This window comes from Leopardus geoffroyi, chromosome B1 (assembly GCF_018350155.1).
Source record: "Leopardus geoffroyi isolate Oge1 chromosome B1, O.geoffroyi_Oge1_pat1.0, whole genome shotgun sequence".
NCBI classification, from domain to species: domain Eukaryota; kingdom Metazoa; phylum Chordata; class Mammalia; order Carnivora; family Felidae; genus Leopardus; species Leopardus geoffroyi.
In genome coordinates this window covers 184417797-184432202 of record NC_059327.1, presented here as the reverse complement: position 1 = coordinate 184432202, position 14406 = coordinate 184417797, and the positions used below count along the sequence as shown (strand labels likewise).

At 38.7% G+C, this 14406-nt stretch overlaps 1 protein-coding gene across 13 annotated transcripts in view; it reads left to right on the top strand.

Moving 5' to 3' along the window:
• The window catches only part of RBPJ (recombination signal binding protein for immunoglobulin kappa J region), a 220675-nt gene that overhangs the window by 134443 nt on the left and 71826 nt on the right, over window positions 1–14406 (top strand). The window lies entirely within an intron of this gene.

The window sequence follows — 14406 nt, the reverse complement described above, 5'->3', positions numbered from 1 at the left end:
CTAGGAGATATATTTCTCAAAAGAATTCTAGAAAATGTCTTTTTAAAAAAAAGGAAGGGTGGAAAAGTGATAGTTGGAACAAATGAGGATCCATGGCCAAAAAAACCCCACCACTGTGTATGTGGAATTATGACCAGTATTTCTGAATGTCTTAGAATATAGAATTGCAAAGGTCTGTATTTATGTATTTAAATCATCATAATAGGTTCACTTTACTTTTTTTTTTCAAACGTTTACTTATTTTTGAGAGAGAGAGAGAAAGAGAACACCAGTGAGGGAGGGGGAGAGAGAGGGAGAGACAGAATCTGAAGCAGGCTCTCCACTGTCTGCACAGAGCCCGATGTGGGGCTCCAACCCATGAACTGTGAGAACGTGCTCTGCACCGAAGGTGGATGCTTAACTGACTGAGCCACCAGGCGCCCCAGATTCACTTTGCTTTTGTAGACAGTACTTAACATGCTTCTTCATCATAAATTGTTGAGTATTGAGGATATAAAAAAATAAGTTGTTAAAATTGACTTTTTTTTCTGTTAAATTTAGTCTCATTCCTACTAGTAGTAAATTTTAAAGTTTGACAGTAATCTCTTTATTGTATGGGACATGTTTTCAAGAGGATTTTATGCCCATTGAAAAATAACAATTTTTGTGAATTGTACTTACTATCTATAGTCACTTGTAGCTATAAAAGCATTTTTGGTGAGTTACCTCTGATTCATAACCAAGTTTTAGCAGAGCAGATGTAGACTACCAATGGAATAATTAGCCAAAACATATTAGGGGGTTAGAGAGCCCTCTGTGTAACATTTAATTTCTTGGCCAGTTTTATATGAATAATTAGTTTTAAGGCAGTTAAAATGTCTTCTCTTGGGATTTCACAGTTGTCACTGATAGCTGTAATCACTAGGGAAGTAGAAATATTCTTTCCATCGAACAGATGGCTTTCCTAGCTCTAGTCCCTAACAGTGCCTATTGAGGTTGATGTTTATGTTGGATGATTTCCTAATCACACCTTTTGAAAGATCACACCTGGTAATAGAATATGATGTAGATGATAAAATGACTTAGTGAATTTGAGAACTTGTAAAAGTTGGAAGTGTATACAGTTCCCACGCTCCTGGGGAAGGTAATCTGTTTGTGTTAGAGCAATCGGTTGTGGCTAGTAATGCCTCAGCTGTCCTGTCAGGGATTCCTTAGCTACCTCTTCCACTTTTTGACTTTCATTAGCTCTGACATTAGTGTGCTGTTTTCATTTCTGTCTGGTCAGATGATGAGCCCATCCAGTGCTTTGAGGCATTGGTAGTTTCTGTTAGGATTAAGGATAGGTTTCCATTGTGTATGAGGAAGATTTCCAGAGGATACAATGATGCAGGGGCTTACAATTACAAGATCACATCTTTTTTCAGCTCTAATGTGAAGCTTTTGTGGACATTTTACTTGTTACTAATGGGATTATCTTATCCCTTTTTAACACGTCTGTTTTCTTTCTGTTTGGAAATTTAAAAACTCTTGCACACGTGTATTGGAGATTTGCATGTATGCTTATGCTCCTAAAATTTCAAAACCATAGTCAACTATTAAGATTCTAAGAACTTTGCATTTGTAGGCTATATTTACTCAATAGCAATAAATGTTTGTTTGTTTGCTTTGAAGTCATTTCTTTTTTTTTTTTAATTTTTTTTTCATGTTTTATTTTTATTTTTGAGACAGAGAGAGACAGAGCATGAACAGGGGAGGGGCAGAGAGAGAGGGAAACACAGAATCTGAAACAGGCTGCAGGTTCTGAGCGGTCAGCACAGAGCCCAACGCGGGGCTCGAACTCACTGGCCGTGAGATCATGACCCGAGCCGAAGTTGGACGCTTAACCGACCGAGCCACCCAGGCGCCCCTGAAGTCATTTCTTAATGGCATCTGAAAGCCACTGACATTTTGGAGATTGGTGAAGACAGGTTGCCTTTTGGAAAGATAGGGCTGGCTGGGGCGCCTGGGTGGCGCAGTCGGTTAAGCGTCCGACTTCAGCCAGGTCACGATCTCGCGGTCCGTGAGTTCGAGCCCCGCGTCGGGCTCTGGGCTGATGGCTCAGAGCCTGGAGCCTGTTTCAGATTCTGTGTCTCCCTCTCTCTCTGCCCCTCCCCCGTTCATGCTCTGTCTCTCTCTGTCCCAAAAATAAATAAACGTTGGAAAGATAGGGCTGGGCTTTCCATCTTTAATGTAACTGGTTGGGGCAAGTAGTAAGAGTAGATGCAGTTATGGTAGATCTCAACTTTGGAGCTATCAAAAATTTGTCAAGGAAAAAAATTCTGGTGCTTTATACTTGTCAGAGGCAGGGTAGTGGTGCCATTTGTTAGATGGGATGGCACAGAGATAAATGGCACAGTAGAGGAGTTGAGTTAGTGTTGAGGGGGAGAAGTTTCTGGTTTTGAGTGTGTTTAGTTTGAGGCCCTTGTAGGAGAGCCAGATGAGGACATCTGGTGGCTAGGTATGTGTATGTGTTATGTCTGTGGTTCCTGGAGCTCAGGAGAGAGGTCCAGGTTGGAGATACACACCTGAAGGCTGTTAGATGGTAATTATAACCTTGGGCGTGGGCACAACGTTCCTTGGGAGTTGGCGTTAAGCAGGGATGAACTGCTGGTGAGCACCAACATTTAAGGAATCAGTAGAGATGTAGAAACCAGTGAAAGGAAACTAATGCAAGAGACAGAAACCTGGGCAGTGTAATGTCACAAAAATGAAAAGAGTACTTTCAGAAGGAGGGAAACTAGTCACTTGTGTCAAATTGGAAAGAGGGCAAATGCTGTAAATCCAAGTGTTCACCAGATGTAAGACTTCAAAGACCTTGACCAGAACAGGTTCAGTGCAGTGGGGTCTGTACTGGGGATTGTCATGGGTGAGGGCACGGAGACAACTCTTTCAGGAGTGACGGCTGTGAACTTGGTGTGAGGGACGCTGTGTGTGTTGTGATGGAGCTTTTGAAAGTGAAGTAGGCTGGACTTATTTAGCTGCCGATTGGAAGGAACACAGAGAGGGAAGAGGATGAAACTTAGATTGAAAACTCTGTTGGTGCTTTTTACAAAGGGTTTTTGTTGGGGAGGCGGGCGCACATTCAGTAATGCTGTGACTGTGAGGAAGTTCACGAATTTGATTCTGTTAACTTCTCAGTCTTTTCACGTGCACTGTCTCGAGTTAAGATTGAGATTCTTTTTTTTCCTCCTGAAGGGGTGGCGCTTATGCTTGGTTCTTTAATATTTTTTGCTTGGTGTCTCTCTGATTATGTGAAGTGGTGGTTTTCATTTCCTGTGAAGCCAAAGAAGGTTGCGTGTCTTTGGGATCTTGATCCGCACACACTGCAAAAGCTGTGCGACACGTGCAGCGGTTCGTTTTGTACTGTGCACTGTGCCACAGTTTCTAGACTTCTGATCGCTCACCTGTATCCATAGAAAGTTAACATGTACCACAGTGTATGTGATGATGTATTCAATTACGCTGAACTGTTGTACTTTAATAATAAACACAGCAACATATGTACGGAAATTTGAAATGTTGAAAAATACTGTGATAAAAATGAAGTAAAGTTTTAAAGATACTTTAATAGAATGGAAAAAAACTTTTTTTTTTTTTAATCTTTGCACATGTGTTTTAGTGGTGGCATTGTATTTAAAGACCACTTTGCCATTTTTTAAATTGTGGTAAAGTGTACATAATATATACTTCATTAATTTTTTTAAAATCTTGGTTAATTTTTGTGATAGGGTCATTCAAAGGGCTAGATTCAAGTTCATTTTATTTCTATACACATCAAGTGATTTTTCTTAGCTCAAAAGCCATTGTTTACCTTAAGTGATTTTAATTTTACAAAAATAACTTGTAGATAGCATACTACAGGAAGCTGCCTGTCTTCACAAGAAAACTAATCAATTTCAGTGCATTTTTGTATAAGAAAAACGAGTAACTGTCTTGTTTCACAGCCCTTTGAAGTGCTTTGCCACTAGTTACAGAGCAAAGCAAACCTCTGTGTGGTAGGAGAGATTTTCTTGGTTACTTCTTATCTCATGAAGATACAATGTTTTACAAAACTAGCCACATCCATAGCATCTGGTAGTACTTTGTGCCTTTCTGTCATCCTGTTGTCACTTGCTAATGAAAGATAAAATGAAAGTTCTTGCGTGATGGGATTTCAGTACGCTTTTCACAGGAATCTGCTTTTATTTTGGTTAAGGCAGCCATGCTCACAGCAGATAATGCTCTCACTGGTTTTCTGTAAAATGCTTTTTATTAAAGTCAAAAAAGCTCCCTCCTGAAGATACCTTGTCTTTTTGTTCATTGCTCTATCACTTGCACCTGGAAGAGTGCTTGTTATGTAAAAGACACTCCGTAAATATTTAACTGTATAATGAATTTGCAATTGAGAATATTTTCACATAGATATTTTCTTAGAAAATTTTGCATTTCATTAAAAAGTCAGAAAAGACTGTAAACTAAGGCATATTAAAAAACCATCTATACTACCAACTATATGGCAAATTTCTTATACTATGTAATTAAAAATTTTTTTAAATTTATTATTATTGAGAGAGCATATGAGTGGGGAAGGGGCAGAAAGAGGGGGGCGGAAAGAGGATCCGAAGTGGATTCTATGCTGACAGCAGCCCAATGCTATCCAGGTGCCCTGAGCTTGTGACTCTTGATCTTGGGGGTCCTGAGTTCAAGAGTACTTAAAAAAAAAAAAAAAACAAAAAAAAAAAACATACTAAAAGGTAGTTTTAGTGAAAGAGACAGTGTGGCTTCTGGATTTGCATGATGACAGATTAAAAGATGTCAAGCTAACTCTTGGTAAGAAACATGTTTTACTCTAAATTGATAGTTAAGGAAGATGAACAAATTTATTTGCCTGAGCAAAATGTAACTGTAAAGGAGAGGAACTTTACAGGAGTTAACGTGTTTTATACATTAATTTGGATTACCTAAATAATTACTTGAAAATTTTTGCTTTATTATATTAAGGTGCATAACGTTTCTCCTAATGCTGTTGATTTAACAATAAATATAGCACCATTACACAGATTAATATATAATCTCTGACCTAGGAAAAACATAAATACTAAGACTATTCAGACAGAAGTAGGGAAATAGGACAGTGTGAAGGCCTAATGTTAAGATCAGTGGGAAAAAGACATAAATATTTGACTGCTGGGATATTGTGATTTATGAGAAATATATATTTGGTTATTCAGATGACCACACTGCCTTTTTCATATAGGTCTTCAACCACAGGGCATGGTTCACAGTTGCTAAAAACCTTGGGATTTCCTAAGAGATGGGAGTGATAAAGGGTTTCTCTTCTTACGTTAATGAGATGACTTTTGGAAGGCCCCTTAGGATGGGGGCTGGTTGCCGGAGGGAACCAACCTTGTGATTAGAGGGATGGAACTTTTCATTCCCCGCCCCTCCCCACCACCTCTGTAGGTTGAACCAATTACCAAAGCCCAGTGATTTGATAAATCATGACTTTGTAATAAAGCCTCCACTAAAACCCAAAAGGACAGGGTTCAGAGAACTTCCAGGTTGGTGAACACTTGGAGTTGTTTACTTGGGAGAGTCGTGTATGCCTGGAAAGGGCATGGAAGCTCTGTGCCCATCTTCGTACCTTGCCCTGTGCATCTCTTCCATTGGGCAGTTCCTTAGTTATATCCTTTTATACTAAACTGGAAATCTAGTGAGTGAAATGTTTCCCTCAGTTCTGTGAGCAGAACTTGCAAATTAATCAAACCCAAGAAGCTCCTTGGAACCTCCAATCTATAGCTGGTCTGTCAGAAGCACAGGTAATAAACTGGGCTTGCAACTAGCATCAGAAGTGGGGGTGGGGGCAGTCTTCAGGACTGAACTCTTCACCTGGGGAATCTGTCTCCAGGTAGTGTCAGAGTTGAGCTGAATTGTAGGACATCCTGCTGGTATCCAGAGAATTGTTTGTTGGTGTGGGAAATACCCTCCCCATGTTGGAATTGGTACCAGAACCCATTTAACCACATACTTAGGTTTCCAGGCATCGCTTAAACTTTTTTTTTTTTTGAGAATGCTCTGTGACATAAACAGTTGATTCAAGGCAACTATGTCTGTCAGAGTAACTTCTTTATATGGCCTGTTTTCTGTACAAACTTTTATCTTTTTCTATGAGCTTTCTGTTTTGATGGTATGTTTATATATTTGGAATTATGTATATGCTAGATGGAACCTGCTGCCTTAGTTTATACAGTCGGTTCTCCAGTTAAGCTTCTCCAGTTAAGAAGGGAAGTATGCCAAGAGCTGCTTTGGTGTATGTGTGTTTGTGTTTGTTGCATGTCTACTTTGGGATCACAATGAGTTGATACTGTTTATGACAGCGATACTGTTTATCTTTGATTAAAGATCAATAAAAAGTCATTTAAATTGTTTTAAATTCAAAGTGGCATTAATCTCTACTTCTGCATTTTTGTTCTAATGGTAGCAGTTTTAACACATCCATTGTTTTGTCTGTAGGATTGGAGTTGACCTCACAGCTTTTAAAAACCAAAACCAAACAAAAAACTCTCCGTGGCATTTTAGTAAGTCCATATATGAAAAGGTTCATAGGAATTGTTTTGTCTAACGCATACAGGAGTTTCTGCCACGATGCCATATATATCTTGACAAACCTTGGACTGCAAAATCATGCCGTGAAAGTAATAAAGCTTATTGGGGCAAAACGGATGGATGGGGCAGGCTACTGAAAATCCATGGAACTCTGCTCTTGAATACTAACTAAGAACAGTAGCAATTCTAATAAAAAACAAAAAACAAAAGACCACACTTTTTGTACCTTGTATTACCATCAGTCTTCGGAGTCTTATACCTTGAGCTATAGCCTCCTCCCTGTTGTAGGAGTTGTAAGTTCTAGAAGGGCATTGCTTCCGAGAGACTATTCATTAAAATTAAAAATTGAATCCGAGGTGTGTAGCCTTCTTCATTAATCCATTGTTTGAATACAGGTGGAATTTTTTTGCAGTTTCTTCATCTTCACAGGCAGCTTTGTTTTGCCAAATAGGTTAATTTAGCCAAAAGAGTAACAATTCCTGAAGCCACTAGATCAACCACTATTTACAAGAAAGAAAAGTACTTTTGTAGATTTTTCAGGGTTTTTTTCCTTAAAATATTCATCTTTTGCTAAGGTTTTCTCTCTAATTGTGAAAAAGCTTGTTCCAGTTGCCTTAAAACATTAATATGCTGGGAAAAATCATGTTAATGTCAATATGACTTCCTTTTATACTAGCTTTATTTCCCTGTTTCTAGTCTCCTGAGAAGTAATTCACAGCAAAGGGAGATACATTGTAGCAGAACAGAGTTTATTTTTGTTTTGATTGGATTTATAAAATTGCATATGGTGAGTGGCAGGTGAGTATTAGTTTTGGAATCAGACCAGACTTTGAATTCTGGCTCTGCCATTGAAATGTCACTTTCTGCAAGTTACTTGACTTCTTTAAGCCTCAATTTCTGTATTTATAAAATGGAATTATTATACTTCCCACAGAGTTGGTAGTAAGTAAATGAGATAATACTAGACAATCTTTTTTACACACCAAGTTTACTAATAAATGTTAGCTGTTATAATTCAGAATATTCTTCAGAGCATGACCTAACGTACCACTACCAAGGAATATTTTCAGCAAGTTTTAACATTTCCAATAATTTTTATATCTTGATCAGTTTTATTTAATAGAAAATAAGAGAAGACAGGATTGTGTTTTTATCATCAAATGTAGGTCATAAGGAAAGGATATATATAAAATGTAGTAAATGAGATTTGTATTTTCATTTTTTTGGCAAAGATTTGTATAGTAAACTGATAAAATAATCAGAATATGCAGAAGCTGTGATTATATTTAGGCTCTTATGACGTGAAGGGGCTACAAACAGGTTTTTTTCCTTAGGTTACAATAGGGATGGACTTTTTTTCATTTAAATGCCATTGAACGTTTTATATTCTCTTCCAACTCGAAGCTTTCATTTTGCCCGATAAGTTGATATGGAGCTCCACTTAAAACTTACTGCTCAGTCTTTTTAAAATTGATGTTGCCTGTTGACATTTTTATTTCTGAAGTTAAAAATATCCCATCTGCGAACTGTCTGGTATCATGCACTGAAATGTTTTCAGCAAATTCTATTCACAGTCATTTCTTAAACACCTGGTACAGGCAAGAATTTTGAACACCTTCAGTTTTGTAAAAGATGAGTTAAAGTTTCGTCCTCAGTAGTTTGAGCTGTAGTGCAGAATCTGTCATTGCTGATAACTAACTGCAGGATGCCAGGAGAATACAATGGCTCCTATAATAGAGACATTGCACAAGGAACCTTGAGGTACAGGAGAAGAAGTTCATTCAGACTGGGGGTTTTAGCAAAACTCAAAGGATTTCTTCTTCCTCTTCTTATTTTTAAACTTTTAAATTATGCTAGAGGAAGATGAGTTCTGGAAATCTGGAGGCAGATTTTGTGCAGGAATACCTATGTACTGACTCTGTCCTCTGCCCCTCCCAGTAGGGATGTGGTTCTCTTTGGAGACAGATTAAGTTGATTCAAAAGCCAGGAGTGCCAGTGTTTACAAACATTCTTTGACTGGAAGAAAATAGAAAGTCAGTTGAAAAGTCAGCCTGAGTAGTGGCCCAGTGAGAATGCATCTGTTTTCTCAACTCTGCTAGAGCTGAACCTGAGTGTGGTACTGACAGCTGTGAGAGCCAAGGTTTAATCTGTGCCAAGGTTGGCTGCTTGCGCTTCTCCAGATAGCCACTGCCGTTCGGTTAAGTTTGGTACCGTTGGCTAAATAGAGTAGGAGCTAAATCAGGCCAGATAGATCAGCAGAGTCTGTCTTACCTGTCTGTGTAGGTGCTTCCTGCTTATTTGTAACCTATTGAAATGTAACACAGTTAATACAAGAATATATTCCTATGTCATTATTATGATAGTTTACAAGTCTCCAATGCTGCTCTCTTCCTCAGAGGTAACCACTGTTAAAAATTTAGAACATATTCCTCCAGACAATTTTCTGTGTACTTACACATTTAATGTACATACATATAGTTTGGGTTTTCTTTGGGGCAGATGGTCTCATATTCCTATCTTACGTTTATTTTTAAAATGTAATGGTAATTCTTGAGTTCTTTTCTTGGCATGTATTTAGGATTACTTCACTCTTGTTTTAAATCTGTGTGGTATTCCATACCCATAATATAGGTGTAATGGAATTTATTTAGCCACTTCCCGTTCGGTGTACAATTAGATTTCTCTTTTAGGAACAACACTGTAGTAAATATCTTTGTGTGGCACATATGCATGAATATTTTTGCAGGACATACTTAGAAGTGGAATTGCCAGGATACATACACATTTATAGTTTTGATAGATGCTGCCAAAATTGTTCTCCAAAAGCTTATATTACTCGCACCCATATTTATAGCAGTATATGAGAGTTGGTGAATACAATTCAATGGGAATGGAAACAAAGGGGATTCTGCACCGATAAAGAAGCATGAGTAAAAGCATGGAGGCAGGAGAGCCTAGTTGGTATGGTGAGGAAACAAGGAGTATAGAATCTGATGTAGAATATAGGAAGGAAGAAGGGCTTGTGGAAGAGGAGTCCAGAAACGTAGCCTGGACCAAATAACAAAGTATTTTTTAATGTGTTCAGAACTTTAAACTTGAGTAGACAATGGAAGCCTTTCAAAAGGTTTTCATATGAGCTGTATTTTAAGAGCAGTAACTATGAAGGCTAGATTTTTGAGGATGGGAGATTGGCTATGAGGCTGTTACAGTGATCATATGCAATAATGAAGGTCGCGGCCTTAGAAACGAGAGGAAAAAAATCAGATTCAAGCAGTGGTGCAGATTTAAAATCAGTCTTAGTGGCTTAGGGTGAGAAGGTAAAAGATTGAATGTTGTGGCTCTCCGAGTGCCTAGGTGGCACCTTTTATGAAGATAACAAAAATAGAATGAGAAATAGGTTTGGGAAAAACCTAGGTTTGAGGAAAAATAAGGGAAGTTTTTATTAAAATATAAGGAATAAAATAAGTTACTATCCACTGATATGTTTCTATAAGGTATGTTCAGTTTTTTTTATTGTGGTAAAATATACGTAACAAATTTTAAAATTTTAACCATTTTTAATTGTATAGTTCACTGTCATTAAGTACATTCACATTGTTGTACAACCATCACCATCGTCTATCTCCAGAACTACTTCTGTCTTCCTAAACTGCAGCTCTAAGCCCATTAAACAGTAAGTCTCCTTCCCACCTTACCCTGAGCCCTGGTAAGTAAATTGGTAACCATGATTCGGCTTTTTGTCTCTATGAATTTGACTGCTTCAGGTCCCTCCTGTAAGTAGAGTCATACATTATTTGTCCTTCTGTGACTGGCTTATTTCACTTAGCATAATGTCTCCAAGCATCCATTTTATAGCATGCATCAGAATTTCTTTCCTTCTTAATGGCAAAATAGTATTCCATTTGTGCATATGCATTTAAAAAATCTATCCATCTGCCAGTGGACACTTGAGTTGTTTTTGTTGAGGTTTTTGGGGGGAGGGGATAGGTCTTATTTTGTTTTATTAGAGTGTGAATACAGTAAAATTGAGTTTCATAAAACTGTACAACCACGGTACTCTTGTGTAGATCCACTACTAGAAAATAGTGTTTGTTGCCACAAAGATGATTACAAAAGATCTCACTTTTTTACAACTCCTGCATATTATGGCTCTTGGAAAAATGACCCCAAATGCTTATCCTACCAGTGGGCAGACGCTGTGATGATCCAAGGTATAGCATAGACTGGATTTAGAGGACTGCAGGCTTTTAATATCATTATTGGAATATTGTGAGGATTAGGCAATATGTACAAAATTTTGTACACTTTGAAGTGCCCAAAACACAGAGAAGGTATTGTACTAGATGTTCTAGCCTGCTTATTTAACCGAGGAACTGTTTTTGAAAGAATTTTGAATTATTAGGTAGATGAAATAAAATAGTCCCTGCATCTGATGAAATAACCTAAGTGACACAGGTTTCATAGAAGAGAGGCGAATGAGCTTCCACCGAGAAGGTGTTACCTGTTAATTGTGAAACTGCCTCCAGAATCTTGATGACTGTCATAATAATTTTCTAATTGAAATTACAATGAGAACAGAGAAGTGAGAATAAGTGTATGAGGGAGGTTTCTTGCTCTTTTTATTCATTACTCTCTAGAAAACATATATTTACTTCCCTAGCTCTCTGCAGTCCATTGCTCTGTAGCAGAGTTGTAATTATAGGCCCACCATCTGAATTATAACTTTTATTAATACATTTCATTGTAGTTCCATTTCAGAAAAATGTGTTGTTTTGGAACTCAATCACACATGCTTTTCCTTGCTGTTCCTTTCCTATCAACACATACACCCACACATACTGTTTGTTGCATGTCAAACTTGCATAGCATTTGGCATTGGAAAATTGAAAAGCATGAAGAGAATACAAAATATAGATGAAGATGGTAAATGGAAAATTAAAACAACAGATTAAAAGGAGTGTCTGGAGACTTAAACTGCTTCTTCCTAGGATGGCTAAAGTTACAGGACAGCTCTTAGCTTTAATAATTTCTTTCAGTCCCACTGTAACAGGTAAGCTAATGGAAGATAATTGGTAATTTAAATGAGATGCTTAGCATGTGGAAAGCACTCCGTGTTATCTGTTAAACTTATTATTTCTAATCTGTGGGTTTGAGACTGAGGCATTTTAGTAGCTGGAGAGCATCCGATAATAGGTTGCTGTTCTTAGCTGAAATTGCCTTTATTGTTTAACATCTACAGTGCTTGACTATGGATTATCTCCCTTAAATTAGTCTCTGTTATTAGACATTTTCTTTTTTTTTTTTTTAATTTTTTTTTCACGTTTATTTATTTTTGGGACAGAGAGAGACAGAGCATGAACGGGGGAGGGGCAGAGAGAGAGGGAGACACAGAATCGGAAACAGGCTCCAGGCTCTGAGCCATCAGCCCAGAGCCCGACGCGGGGCTCGAACTCCCGGACCACGAGATCGTGACCTGGCTGAAGTCGGACGCTTAACCGACTGCGCCACCCAGGCGCCCCATTAGACATTTTCTTAAATGTTCTTGCCACTTCATCTTTTATTTAATATTGACAATTGCAGATGGCCCAGGATGCATAATTAAAATATGAAGATTATCAGAACACTTGTTTAATAAAGAATACTTTTACCTCATCAGTTTGTTTTTTTTTTCTAATCCAACTGCAAGAAGGAACTAAAGAGACTAACTTGACTTGTCACATCTCCCTACCCTTGGCAGAAAGTTCTGATAAACTGTAATTTTAAACTCTATTAGAATATCTGAGCGTATCCAGTTTATGTATGTCCACATCAGAGTATTGAAACCGCCCTCAAATCTGCGGTCTTCCCCAGCTCAGTAACTCATTCCATCCTTTGGTTTTTTTAGGCTAGAAGAAACCTTGGAGTCACCATTGGCCTCTTCCTTTTTCCCTCCAACTCTGCCATCCAGTGTGTCAGCAGATGTTGTTAGTTTTGTCTTTAAAATATGCCCAGGGGCACCTGGGTGGCTCAGTTGGCCAATGAGCCTCAGGTCACAATCCCAGGATCATGGGATCCAGCCCCGTGTGGATCTGCTTAAGATATTCATTCTCTCTCTCCCTCCCTCCTTCCTCCCCCTCTCCCTCCCCTCTCTCCCCCTCTCTCCCCCTCTCTCCTCACCCCCCTGCCCCTCTCCCACTCACATGAGCATGTGTTCTTTCTTTCTCTCTAAAAAGATGTAAAATATGCCTGTAGTTTTTTGTCACGTGTGACATTTCCACTGCTTCCACCCTGGTGTCAGGCTCCATCATCTTCACCTCCATAGTTAAGTATCTGCCTGATTTGTCTCTGCTTCTTCTTTTATGTCTCACCATCTTTCTCTGCTCACCAGCCAGACTCATGCTCATCTTCCTTGGCTTAGATCTTAATCTTCCTCGACTCAAAATTTAGAGTAACAAGCTGAGGCCTTGGTGATCCGTGGTGGCCCCAAGAACAGGTGCATGCGCACCCCATACTCCCTCACCCTCACACAGTGGCTCGTCTGATCCATTGTCCTGCAGCCTCTGTGTCCCAGCCACACTGGTCTCTTGCTTCAGGAGTCCTGGACCTGCCGCTTTCGCCACCTCCTTCAGGTCTTGGCTCAAATATGACCTCAGTGAGGGTTTAGTTAAAGTTGCACCCTGTATCCTGTCTTCCTTGTCCTTTTCTTCTCTGTTTCTCTCCATAGCATTTACCACCATATGGAATTCTTAATTACAGTGTTAACTCTGTGCTGGATTTTGGTGTGATCTGTGCAGTCAAGTATCCTTAGTGCTTAAAAACGGCTGCCACGTTGTAGTTGTTCAAATATTTGTTGAGCTAATGAATTTGTCAAGAGAAAGGAGAGATGCTTGAAGGCATGATGAGTTAGAGCCACAGACTGGATCATCGCCTGCATAATTGGAATAAACATTAAGTGTGAAAATTTTTTCAAACTTAAATCATAAGTACTTCTTGAACATTAAATTAAAACATTCCTAGGAAAGTGTTTTATTTTGATTCTAGAATTGTGGCATTGGCAAACGTTGTAACTGATTCCCAAATTGTGCTTCCAGAGTCAGTAAATGTTTATGCCTCCACAGGCAGGCAGTGTTTTTTAATGCTTTCATATAGAAGCATTATTACTGCAGTTTTGTGCAGGTATTAACCACCAAGATTGTGATGGGTGAGACGTCACGTGTTCAGTAAGTGTCTAACCTGTGACTCCTGACTCGACTGCAGAACTTGATCAGCACATTCTTGTGTTACTCATGACAACACGCTCTTTTCAAGTCACCAAAATTTGCATTTTATTTTAAAGAAAAAGGGACCTAAGTGGCTAAGCTGAAGGATATAATAGAAGCTCAGTTCACCCGTAAACTCATAAATGTGTACGTACATAAAAAGTACGAAGAAAGTAGAGGTAAATTTGACTCAGGCTCTTTAGCATTTCTTAGTTTCCTCCCAAGTCCTAGAATGGAAAGAAGCTTCTGTTGATTTGCTTGTTTTGAATAAGTGTATAGTAGTGTTTATGAGCTGATTTACTTTGCTGCTACTGCTTTTGCTTCCTTAACATCCTTTACTCAGCACTTTTGAACTACTGGTTTTTCATGTCCCTCTCCACTTTCCCCCCACTCCTAGCTTTGGTCTCTGGGACAGGTAACAACTTGCTAACACCGATCCATTTGAAAAAGGATAGGGGTGTGTGTGTGTGTGTGTGTGTGTGTGTGTGTGTGTGTGTGTGCGCGCGTGCGCGCATGCCTGTGTGTAATTATGTTTAAATTATACCTGTGTATATATACTGTGTCA